The sequence below is a fragment of the Scardinius erythrophthalmus genome (assembly GCF_964197995.2).
Source record: "Scardinius erythrophthalmus genome assembly, chromosome: 9".
NCBI lineage: Eukaryota > Metazoa > Chordata > Actinopteri > Cypriniformes > Leuciscidae > Scardinius > Scardinius erythrophthalmus.
This window is the reverse complement of record NC_138229.1, coordinates 12,802,608-12,813,764: the sequence shown is the minus strand read 5'-3', so window position 1 is coordinate 12,813,764 and position 11,157 is coordinate 12,802,608. Positions and strand designations below refer to the sequence as shown.

Below are 11,157 nucleotides of genomic sequence, written 5' to 3'. Positions count from 1 at the left end.
GAAAAAAAAAACCTTGGGAGAACCCAGGCTCAGTCGGTGGCCAGTTCTCCTCTGGCGTTTATGAACTAGAGACCGGATTTAACTGTAAGATTAAAATATTATATGAATGCCTGGCTGAAGAGATGCGTCTTAAATCTAGTTTTAAACTGGGAGAGCGAGTCTGAGCAACGAACAGTATCAGGAAGGCTATTCCAGAGTTTTGGAGCTAAATGTGAAAATGCTCTCCCTCCTTTGGTGGATCTGGATATCCTAGGTACAGTATGACCAAAAGCCTCGAATTTAGTGATCTTAAAGAGCGCGATGGATTATAGGGCGATAGAAGATCCGTTAAATAGACTGGAGCTAAGCCGTTTAGGGCTTTATAAGTCAATAGCAATACCTTATAATTAATACGTAACTTTATAGGTAACCAATGTAGTGATGATCAAATCGGTGTTATATGATCACATTTTCTTGATCTAGTAAGAACTCTAGCGGCTGCATTTTGGACTAACTGTAGCTTGTTTATTGAGGATGCAGGACAACCAGCTAATAAAGCATTACAGTAATCTAGTCTCGAGGTCATGAATGCATGAACTAACTTTTCTGCATCAGAAACTGATAGCATATTACGTAGCTTAGCAATGTTTCTAAGGTGGAAAAAGGCTGTTTTTGTAACATATAAAATATGATTTTCAAAAGACAGGTTGCAATCTAGTATAACACCCAGGTCTTTTACTGGGCTGTCATCTTTCATGTAAAATTCTTACATTTTATCAATACATTCAATTAGAATAAGTCACTATAGGGCTTTTACAAATCAAATTGAACTCTGTATCAACGAATATATCATATATATATATATATATATATATATATATATATATATATAATGTATATCAACTAATATACAAATATGCAAAACAAGAATAAATACCTGGCTGTAAAGCTTTTGTGAATTTTACTAATGTAATTACATTCTAGACGCAATATTGACTGTTTTTGTTCTGTTTCAGCAGCGAAAATAGTTCCAAACAAAGATCACAGTAGAAGGCATCTCACAGCAACACTCAACCCTGTTTTCATTTCTGAATGATTCTGTGTTTTGGATGAATCGGTTGAGTCAAAGATTTAATGACCAATTCATAAAGAAATGCCTCATTCTTGAATGAATCAGTCGTTTGAACAAATCGTTTGAATGAATGATTCATTGACTCGCTCACCTACTGGTTTAAGTGTTATGTTTAAAAGTATCATTCTTTCCAACATTTGTTATAAGTATATTCAAAAATATGTAAAACAATCTCATAACATTATTTATCATAATTGTAATTTTTCAGTGTAAATTATTTAAAGCTACACTGTGTGATATTTTCCCCCATCTAGCGGTGAAATTGTATATGACTACCCAGTGAATATTAGTTTCTGTTCCTTTCAATTCCGAGGGCGTTTTAACTCCTACGGTGGCCGTATTATTCCAAGATTAACATGGCTTCCAGTTCAACTTCGCAAAAATTGCGCCTTTAAAACTATTCATCACCTGTGATCCGTCGCAGCACAGATTTATGATTTATGGTAAACAATACTTTTTCACCATTGACGCGAGGAAAAGTAACGCATGTTCTAGAGGTCGTTCTGGCATTATGCACAACCATGCTATGGTTAGACAAGCAACTATAAAACTTTGAATTTACACAAATAGGCTGAATTACCTGTCGAGAAGAAAGCAGGCAACTTCGGCGTCCGTTTTAAAATCTTTGCTCCTCATGAGCTCTTTCCATCTGGGAAAAGTTACTCCAATATTGACTTTGGTCTTGCTGACTTGCCTGTCGCGTTGACGTTTTAATTCTCTCTTTCGCTTCCTTGGCGACTCTGCTACATGTCCTCAAAAATAGGCGTGATCCTCCATCTTCAGCAATCTTTCAAATCTGCCAGCAGTCGCGAGTAATCTCCCCCTCGCATTCGTCACGGTGTCACTGAGTGTAAAACGCGAAAGGCGAATTTCCAGGTATGTCCCTCTTTGGCAAACTGTATTTTCAACATCGAGGCGCAACATGGCTGCCGCCATTCGAGCGACTCGCTCGAATGTAGGCTATTATACATGGCAGATTTTACCCTTACGAGAATACTTTATTAGTTGGTGGAAGTAATTACACATGAATGAGCACTTATACTTTTGATAGAACAAAGTGTTTTTTGCTAAGAATCAACTTAAAAAGTTACACAGTGTGGCTTTAATTTGATCAGACCTACCTAGGGTAACAGGGTACAGGGCTATAGTGTCTTATTAATTAAATCAAATTTAGGAATTTGAAATGAAAGATGAAGCATACATTTAATAAGATTAGGGAGGGAAATGCCCTTTAAAGGTGCAGATATGACAAAATATATATAAAAGCTGATTGAACACTGATGAGAACATTGCTTCAGAATAAATTATATTTACAAGCCAATTATTATTATTTTTTTCCGGACAAGCAACTTTTTTACTCGGACAAGTGAATGACAAATTTGCTTGTCCGAAGGACAGGCATGTGAAAAGGCTTAATGTCGAGCCCTGGATCTATGCCACCTCTGATAAAGATTCAGTTTTCTCTCCAGTAAAAAAAAAAAGAGTTCAATTTGATTAGTATAAGCCCCGTAGTGACTTATTCTAATTGAATGTACTGATAAAATGTAAGAATTTGACATGAAAGATGACAGCCTAAGGTTAGGGGGAAATTGCTTTTATAAAGGTAAAAAAAATGCAGTGAGAATCCATTTAAGAGGACATACAAATATGCTGATTTAAGTAGGCTACAGCTTACAGAACACTGATGGGATGGGAATATTGGTTCTGAATAAATGACATTTACAGCACAACAATTTTAAACTTCACTGAATGTAGTATTGCACCATCACAGTATTTTAAAAGGGTAGGGATTTTATTATAATATTAGGTCAATGTACATGAGTGAGTCGCTCGCTGTGTGAGGAAAGTGAGTCGCCAGCTGAGGAGAGTGAGTCGCTGAGGAAAGTGAGTCGCTCACTGTGTGAGGAGAGTGAGTCGCTCGCTGCGTGAGGGGAGTGAGTCCATTTTATTATATTATTAGGTCAATGTAGCCTACATGAGTGAGTCGCTCGCTGTGTGAGGAAAGTGAGTCGCCAGGTGAGGAGAGTGAGCCGCTCGCTGTGTGAGGAAAGTGAGTCGTCAGCTGAGGAGAGTGAGTCGCTCGCTGTGTGAAGAAAGTGAGTCGCCGGCCAAGGAGAGTGAGTCGCTCGCTGTGTGAGGAGAGTGAGTCGCCAGCTGAGGAAAGTGAGTCCCTCGCTGCGTGAGGAGAGTGAGTCAGCTGAGGAGAGTGAATCGCTCGCTGCGTGAGGAGAGTGAGTCGCTCGCTGTGTGGAGAAAGTGAGTCGCTGGCCGAGGAGAGTGAGTCCCTCGCTGCGTGAGGAGAGTGAGTCGCTCGCTGCGTGAGGAGAGTGAGTCCCTCGCTGCGTGAGGAGAGTGAGTCGCTCGCTGTGTGAAGAAAGTGAGTCGCTGGCAGAGGAGAGTGAGTCGCCAGCTGAGGAGAGTGAGTATAGATCAACCGCCGTCATATCAGTGGGGAATATCTCTGTAGCTAGAAGCTGTAGTAAAGTGACTTCCCACGACAAGTCATTAGTCTTATTTTTGGACCTTCCGGCCCGTCATATTATGGGAAGCATGGTGAGTTGTGCTCATACTCATAGACTAAAAAATAGATTGTGCATGTAGTTTTTAAAATTGCACAAAATTACCGATATTATCATTTTGAATCTGGCAGCCGAAAAATCTATTATTTAAAAACATGTAAAATCCCAAATGCATGATTGACGTAACTCCCAAATGCATGATTGATCATTTACTCACTCTCATTTTGCCCTGAATCTAAAGATGTTTCTTTCTGTCATGAAAGACAAAAGCAGAAGAGAATCCCCTTACAGTAGTTACAGTGTGTGTAAAATAGTTTACATTGTTACATTTTTATGTGTAGGCCTACAATATATATTTTTTTAACTTTCTTTTCATCAAAGAATCTTAAAAAATGTATCACAAAATGTATAAAAAAATATTTCAACAAAAATATTAAGCAGAATAACTGTTTTAAAACTGTTGTGAAAATAATAAGAAATATCTCTTGAGCACCAAATTAACATTAGAATAATTTATGAAGGATCATGTAAATAATGGCTGCTGAAAATGTTTTTGAAAATAAAAACAAAAAAGTTACACCCTTCCTAAGATAGATATGTGTATGTATGTATGTATATATATATATGTGTGTGTATATATATATATATATACTTGAGATTTTTTTCATAACTTCAGTAAACTACAATATTAAGCTTAAATATTTACTTTTGCAAACAACATAATAGTCTATTATACACACACACAAACAAAGTAAATAATCCAGATTTATATATATTATATAAGTATTTATATAAGTGTTATCTGGACAATATTTACTTACTTTGTGTTAAGGAGACATTATTCTTCTATCCACTATTTATGTAAAAAAAAAAAAAAAAAAAAAAAAACAGAAACAGTTTCAATTTACATGTTTGTTTATTAAGCATATTGTTACTAAGCAGCTTTACTGAGAATATTGCCATAAAACGATTTAGCAAAGCTAAAGGTGACTGGCAAGGTGAAAGGTATAAGTTCTTATATAATCAACAGTAATAAATGTTCTGTGTTCCGCAGAAGAAAGAAACTCATAGAGGTTTGGAATGATATAAGGGTGAAATACATATGTTTGTTTTGGGGTGAACTATTTTTTTAATTCACTTTAGATTTACTTTAATTCACAGATATATTTTTTGCAGAAAATGTGAGAATGAGGGCTAAGAAATGGAGAAGCAAAGTGAAGGGACAGATGGAGAAAGTAGAGGAGTGACAGGATATGTTATGCTAGAGGGAATGAAACGACAGAGTGCAAAGTAACAAGTCTCAGAACCCTCTCTTGTGGTAAAGTTTAAAAAGATCAAAGTAATGATCTTTCTAAAAGACCAGATGTCAGGAAAATAGATCCCAATTTATTCAAGGCAGCCAACGTCTTGAATACACCTTAAATTGCACCCCTCTTGGCCTGCCAGCCACGTAAGATAGAGCACATAAGTGAGGAGAAAATAGACCTATTTTGAGGACGGCGACACATACACAGTTTCTAATTTGTATAAAATGTTCTCACGTGGCGAGAACAAGAGATCAAGGTTTTCTCATTACAATGACGTGACGTATAGAATAACACATTTTCAGTGCTTTAATGTTTTACGGTTTCCACTTTCCATCTATCTCCATCTCTAAATATTTATCTAAACAACTGTAAAATCTTCTTGTCTAGATTATTCTCTTGACTCGGTTAATGATGATTACCAGTGCTGTTCATTACCATGAACTGATTGTGTGGCAGATAATGTGCACATTTTTTATAGCTATAGAAAATTGCTTCTATTACTTTAAGCACACTACTTTTAACAGCTTTTCCCTCTCCCAAAAAAACAAAAAAAGAAATGTTTAATATGAACACAAGAGCACCATGACATTCCAAGAGCTACGATCAATGCATCATGGCAGTATATGTTTTTCCCATTACTTTAACTCATTGTAATAATTTAACCAATTTCAATTTAATTTTGATCATCTTGGCTCATTTCAACTTATTCAGTTTAATTGTATTTTTTAAACTCAATTTCAAAATATAATTTAAGTCGAAATTACTTGTATAGTCAATTTTATTACTTAAAAAATGTAAGGCTGCAGCTGAACATAAGTTTTTAAGCTGAAGTTAGATGGACATTTTTTTTACAGTGTGAGGGAATTTGACCCTGTGACCTCCGGCTCTGCTGACATCATCAGCCCCTGGCCCTTTTCGGGAGCTGTGAAGGGTCAAGAGACAGGTCAGCATGTTTAAATGTGTCAGATTCAGTGAGATCTCCTCTAAGAGGCTTTCCTCTATTCCTATCTGACTGTTCAATATACAGCGGTCGGTAGAGTAACAGATCCGATGAGGGCACGATAGCCGCTGGAAAAGAAGAAAAACATGCGGAAAATATTTCACAGAGGTCTGCACCAGCACATTTATTATTTACAACCCGCCGCTCGAGCGCAAATAATCCTCCTCACCCCTCACTAACGTGAAACTTTTTGAATGCATCGCCCTCTCAACAACAAACCGTCCCCGGATCAAACACGTCCACACACCCACACGCAAGCACAAATGCGGAAGGAGTCAGCGTGTTGGTGTTATTGTCTGCTGCTTAGGACAGGACTTCAAATGGTAAATGTCAGCAGAAGATCAAGGCGAGGAGGCCTTATGGGCGAAGCCTCAGTATTGTCATTGACAGCAGCTACAGGTAGACAAGGTGGAGAGAGACAACATGCTCGTCGGAGACGGAGGACGGGAGATATCAGAAATTTTGCCTCCTGTTTTCTTGGCTGTAAGTCTGTGCTTTTTTGTGTTGTCAGAAGACTCTTGAAAATAACTGGCTCGGCTGATTTTCCCACTGTCATTGCTTCCCATAGTTGAGGGAATCGTTCACTCAAAAATGAAAATTCTGTTATCATTTACTGTCCCTCACTTTGTTCCAAACCTGTTGAATTTCTTAAGTCCTCCTAAGGTAGGCTATGACCAGTGCCGACCGTGCAAATTTTCGTGGGCAAAATCCAGTTATTTCAGTAGAAATCCATGCATTTGGTAATTTTGCATTAGGGCAAAAGAATTTCCTTTAGTACGTTAATTATTATTACTCAGTACTTAAATGTATAATTACACTGTAACAAGGACATTAAAATAAAGTGTAACCAAATTTTGCTGATGTGACTGCACCGTTAGTGTTTTAAAGAAAGTCCAAGTGGTCCAATGTTGTTTAGGCTCAGTTGAAACGTTCTTCAAAATATTGTCTTTTGTGTTCATAAAGGTTTGGAACCTCATGAGGGTGAGTAAATGATAATGGATTGTGTATTTTTGGGTGAACTATCTATTTAAGTGCCCGATAACATTGACATACATTTTCTGTTCTGTTGTGATATGCAAGTTAGGATGTTTTTAAACAATTGTCAGGCATAAAGGAGGCGATACTGGAGCTGAAGGACGACGTGGGTCAGAGACTCCATCACTTTTCTTTTTCTCTTTTTTAAAACAGTGCCCTTCAAAGCTCAACAGATACACAGACACACGTACACACATACACAGAGGATGCCTTGGCAGCAACACCAAACATTCCCGCGTGGATAAATATGTCCATTTATGCTTTGACTGGCTCAGTTCTGCTTCTATGATAGAGGAGGGATAGTCTCTTTAATATTGGACTCACATAATGTTTCTGTTGTGCTGTCTTGCCTAAGAGAAATTATATAAATGTTGGGGGAAATGCAAAGAACTGCACTCACCCCGATAGTCTATTACCATAATAAGGGAGTAATGATGTTGTAAATTGTGATGATTGCAAAATTATAGGATTTATTTTCTATTATACATCGGATTTCTGTAAGAGATAGTTGTCATGATTGTTGTGATAGGCTGCAGACTGCCGAGAGCGAGGGAGAGTGAGTACGTGATGAGGGATTTTAAAACAGTCGTTTTATTATGGGAGAGAGAGAGAGGGAAAGGGAGAGAGCGAGCGAGAGAGAGAGATGCGATAACAGCGTTTGCCCTGTTCATATTTGACTCAGTGCTTGTCATTGAACGCCGACAGACTCACACAGCGCAGGAAGAAAGTCCACGCATTAAGATCGACATTACAAGGTAAAATATTCATTTTTTTTCTAGATCGCTCGGGATGAATTTAACACGAGCTATCAAAGCCAGAGCTTCTGTCTCCTTCATATTTTAGAGTCTATTTTTTTAATGTTGGGTTAAGGTATAAGCAGCCCAGTACGCCGCACGAAGGATTTATTTGCAAATGTATTAATTTCAAATTAAGTATAGCCTACATGTATATATTTTTGTGTTAGTTCCCTAATTTATTATTTTGGCTTTAAAGCGTTGTGAATAAGAAGAAACACCATCGTATTGTGTTCAGTTTGTGTACGCTTGCATTTTTTATTGTCCATCTAAAGTCCACTACGATTGTTTTTAACAATGTATAGATCATTCAACAAATAGTCAATACAAAGTAGCCTACCGATGTTTCCCTTTGACAATGTCCAAAAACTCCAGTATAGGCTACTCCTGAGTCCTGACGGACTAACTGGGTGATGCATACATGCATGCTGTTCTTCCTATAGGCTATAGCCTAAGTGGTGGTTTTGTGATATATGAGTTATTAAATACTAGACTCACTCTTGGGAAACGCGGACCTTCCACATAACTGGGCGCGCGAAGGAACTGAAGCAGATGGCGCGCGCGCTTCTGTCACCGTTGAGGGATTCACGGGGCAACAGCATACACGTTTACCGACACCCCGGTGTTCGCGGGGCACACATTAAACAGTTAGTCCTTTCTTAACGACGGCTTCACTGATGACACTCATTGAGTCCCTAATAATGTTTTTAGTCGCAAATGAAGTGAGTGTGGCTGCGCGTGAGCGAGCGCGCGGCTGCAAGGCTGGATACGCTCTGCTGCTCGTGACATGCGTTTACCCAAATACATTATTAGCGCGAATGCCCTTTTAGTATGCCAGACGTTGTTTTCTTTTCTCTCCATGTTTGTAATAATGATTAGCCTACAGTTGGCTGTAGGTAGATTTGCTGCCGCTTTCATTAGCTACCCATGGCCATGGGTTGCGTGAAGTAGCCGACATATGATGTTTTTGGGTTAAGTGCGCTTAAAAGGTCTGACCTCCCTGATTAAATCTTAACCCCCGAAAAAAAGTCACAACATAAAACCTTTCGGGGGTTAAGATTCACAGCCACAAAAGTTAGAGTATTCAGAGGAGCCTTCTAAATAAGTCGCGTTCGTTTGAGGAGGTTACCATAGCAACAGCAGGTTGGTCCTTAACTTTTCGTTACGGTATGGTACGTACAGTACATCGACCAAACATAAGTAACATCATAGGCTACCTCAAAAAAAAAAAAAAAAAATCACTTGACTAAAGTCATATCATATTTTGCAAACTTTCGTTGTGATTACCTTGGCTAATATGTAGGCTATCATCAGTATTGGTTGAGTGTCTGTCACTTAAAGTCACCATGAAATCAAAATTGATCCGTATAAATTGCAGTATTTATTAAAAAACTATTTATCCGTGCACATTATTATTATTTATTAATTTCAAGTGCCCTCTTAATCTTTTATCAAAATAACTTCCCCTCTTGCAACAACATCCCTTCTCTGATGATGTTTACTGGTGCAAGGGCAGGAAGACCTGTCACTCAGATAGCCTCAAACCACAATGATTGATCCAATCAATTCCCGATGGACAAAATCAAGTCATGTCCTAAATCTTGTTTGATAAGCCATTTCTCTTGGATATACAGAATGCAACTATAGGGAAGAAAAGATGATCTCAACTTACGTTTCATGGCGACTTTAAATGTTTAATGTGCTTGTATATAAAAGTACTTTTTATAAATAATCTATTCTCATAGTAATCCTACTTATAGTAAGTCCAATAAGTAATTCATGGTGGATTTTCCAACATTATGGCTTTACACTGTTTTAGCATCTTGACCAGCTGGACACTAAACTATTTACCCAAACAATGAAGTGAATTGTGGGCGGGACTAACCTGTTAGTCCGACCACTGGGAAATGAAGGGAATGCATTTCTGTTTGTTGTCGCTAGAGGCAGAAAAGTCATACTTTACACATCTCTAAAGGAGCGGATGAATGTGGATATTTTTAAATGTGGGGAGATGGGTTTTTTTGCATTGCATTGTCTGGTTTTAAGTTATATTTTTTGGGATTGTTGTATAAAAGTGCACTTGAGGAGCAGAAAGGAAACTTAAAGAAGGGCCAAAAAGACGACAAATAACTATTGAGTCTCTGCACTCCAAATGTGTTTCTACATATCTTGTATTATGGGCTTGATGTCCATATACACACCTTTCTTATTTTTTTTTTCCATGTGGTCCTTTCTTGTACAGTAATTGTCTGTGTGTACCTTGAAACAAAATGCATTTTTTCTCCTTTGATGATTTTGCTCTATCAAAGGGACCCAGATACAAATTGATTTTTGATGTTGTTTTTATTTGAGTATATGCAGATTTTTTTTCTGATGCACAAAATCCCTTTCAGCTTGGCTAAGCTTCAGCAAGGGGAGGTTCACTGTTACAAAATGGGCCAGGCAGGAGGCAGCTTGCAGTTCGGGTGAACACTCCTCTGATTTTATTTAACGTGACTCCAGCAATCTGTGTCAGCAATAAGCTTGTAATTGTTTACACACAAGGAGCTCTTGCATTTACCAAGGGAGAAATGGAGAAGAAGAGATGGTGTGAGGAGGAAATGTGAAAGGCATCCATGTTGAAATATTGGCTCAATGACTTATGTTGGACAAAGGCTTTCCTTGCAGGATACGGCACTAGATAAATAAGGTATTGTCACAGGGAAGACTGACTGACTCACAGCCTTAGGCATTACTTTAATTTACAATAGATGCAGCGATGAGCACATGCAAGGAGGAGAACAAAAAGAAGTGAGGAATGGTGAGTGTAAATGTGTTTATTTTGTAAGATCCAAACCTGAAATATTTGCTGTCATAATTAAAGTAAAGGGCCCATTATACAACCTCTACACACCCTTAGCAATTTGGAAAGCAAGTGTTTCTGTTTCCACAGAAAAAAAGGGAATTGTTCCTCTAAAGAGCTTCCATCTACAGCAGGCCATTGAGTAAAATGAAGTCGACAAGCTTTATCAGATAAGAGGCCCTCAGAGACTAAGTTAAAGTGAGTATTAAAGCTAACATGGGGCTCTCTTTACCATTCTGAATCAGATTAGTATCATGCAGATTGTCTCTTTGGATACTAACAGACTGCTGTGCATCTTTTTGACATGGCATTTAGTGTCAGCAATGTTATAGCTATTTTTTTCTGTTCATTAGTGGAGCATAACAAGCTAACTAAACAGAAACCTTTTAACGGGTGTTTTAAACCTTCTCTAACAGAAACAGTGTCCCTCTGCAATTTGTTGGTGTGACTCAGGGTGATAACCTCATTGGTTCACCATGAGAAAGAGTCAGGTGAAGTGAGCAAATGAGGTGATACTTTCAATCTCTCTGGCTTTTAGAGAGCTTGCTG

At 38.1% G+C, this 11,157-nt stretch overlaps 1 protein-coding gene across 1 annotated transcript in view; it reads left to right on the top strand.

Moving 5' to 3' along the window:
* Window positions 1-7,586: 7,586 nt before the first annotated feature.
* The window catches only part of cdh24b (cadherin 24, type 2b), a gene marked incomplete at its 3' end in the record, with an annotated part of 140,746 nt that continues 137,175 nt past the window's right edge, over window positions 7,587-11,157 (top strand). Inside the window, exon 1 of the mRNA XM_081373761.1 lies at window positions 7,587-7,727. The remainder of the gene's footprint in view (window positions 7,728-11,157) is intronic.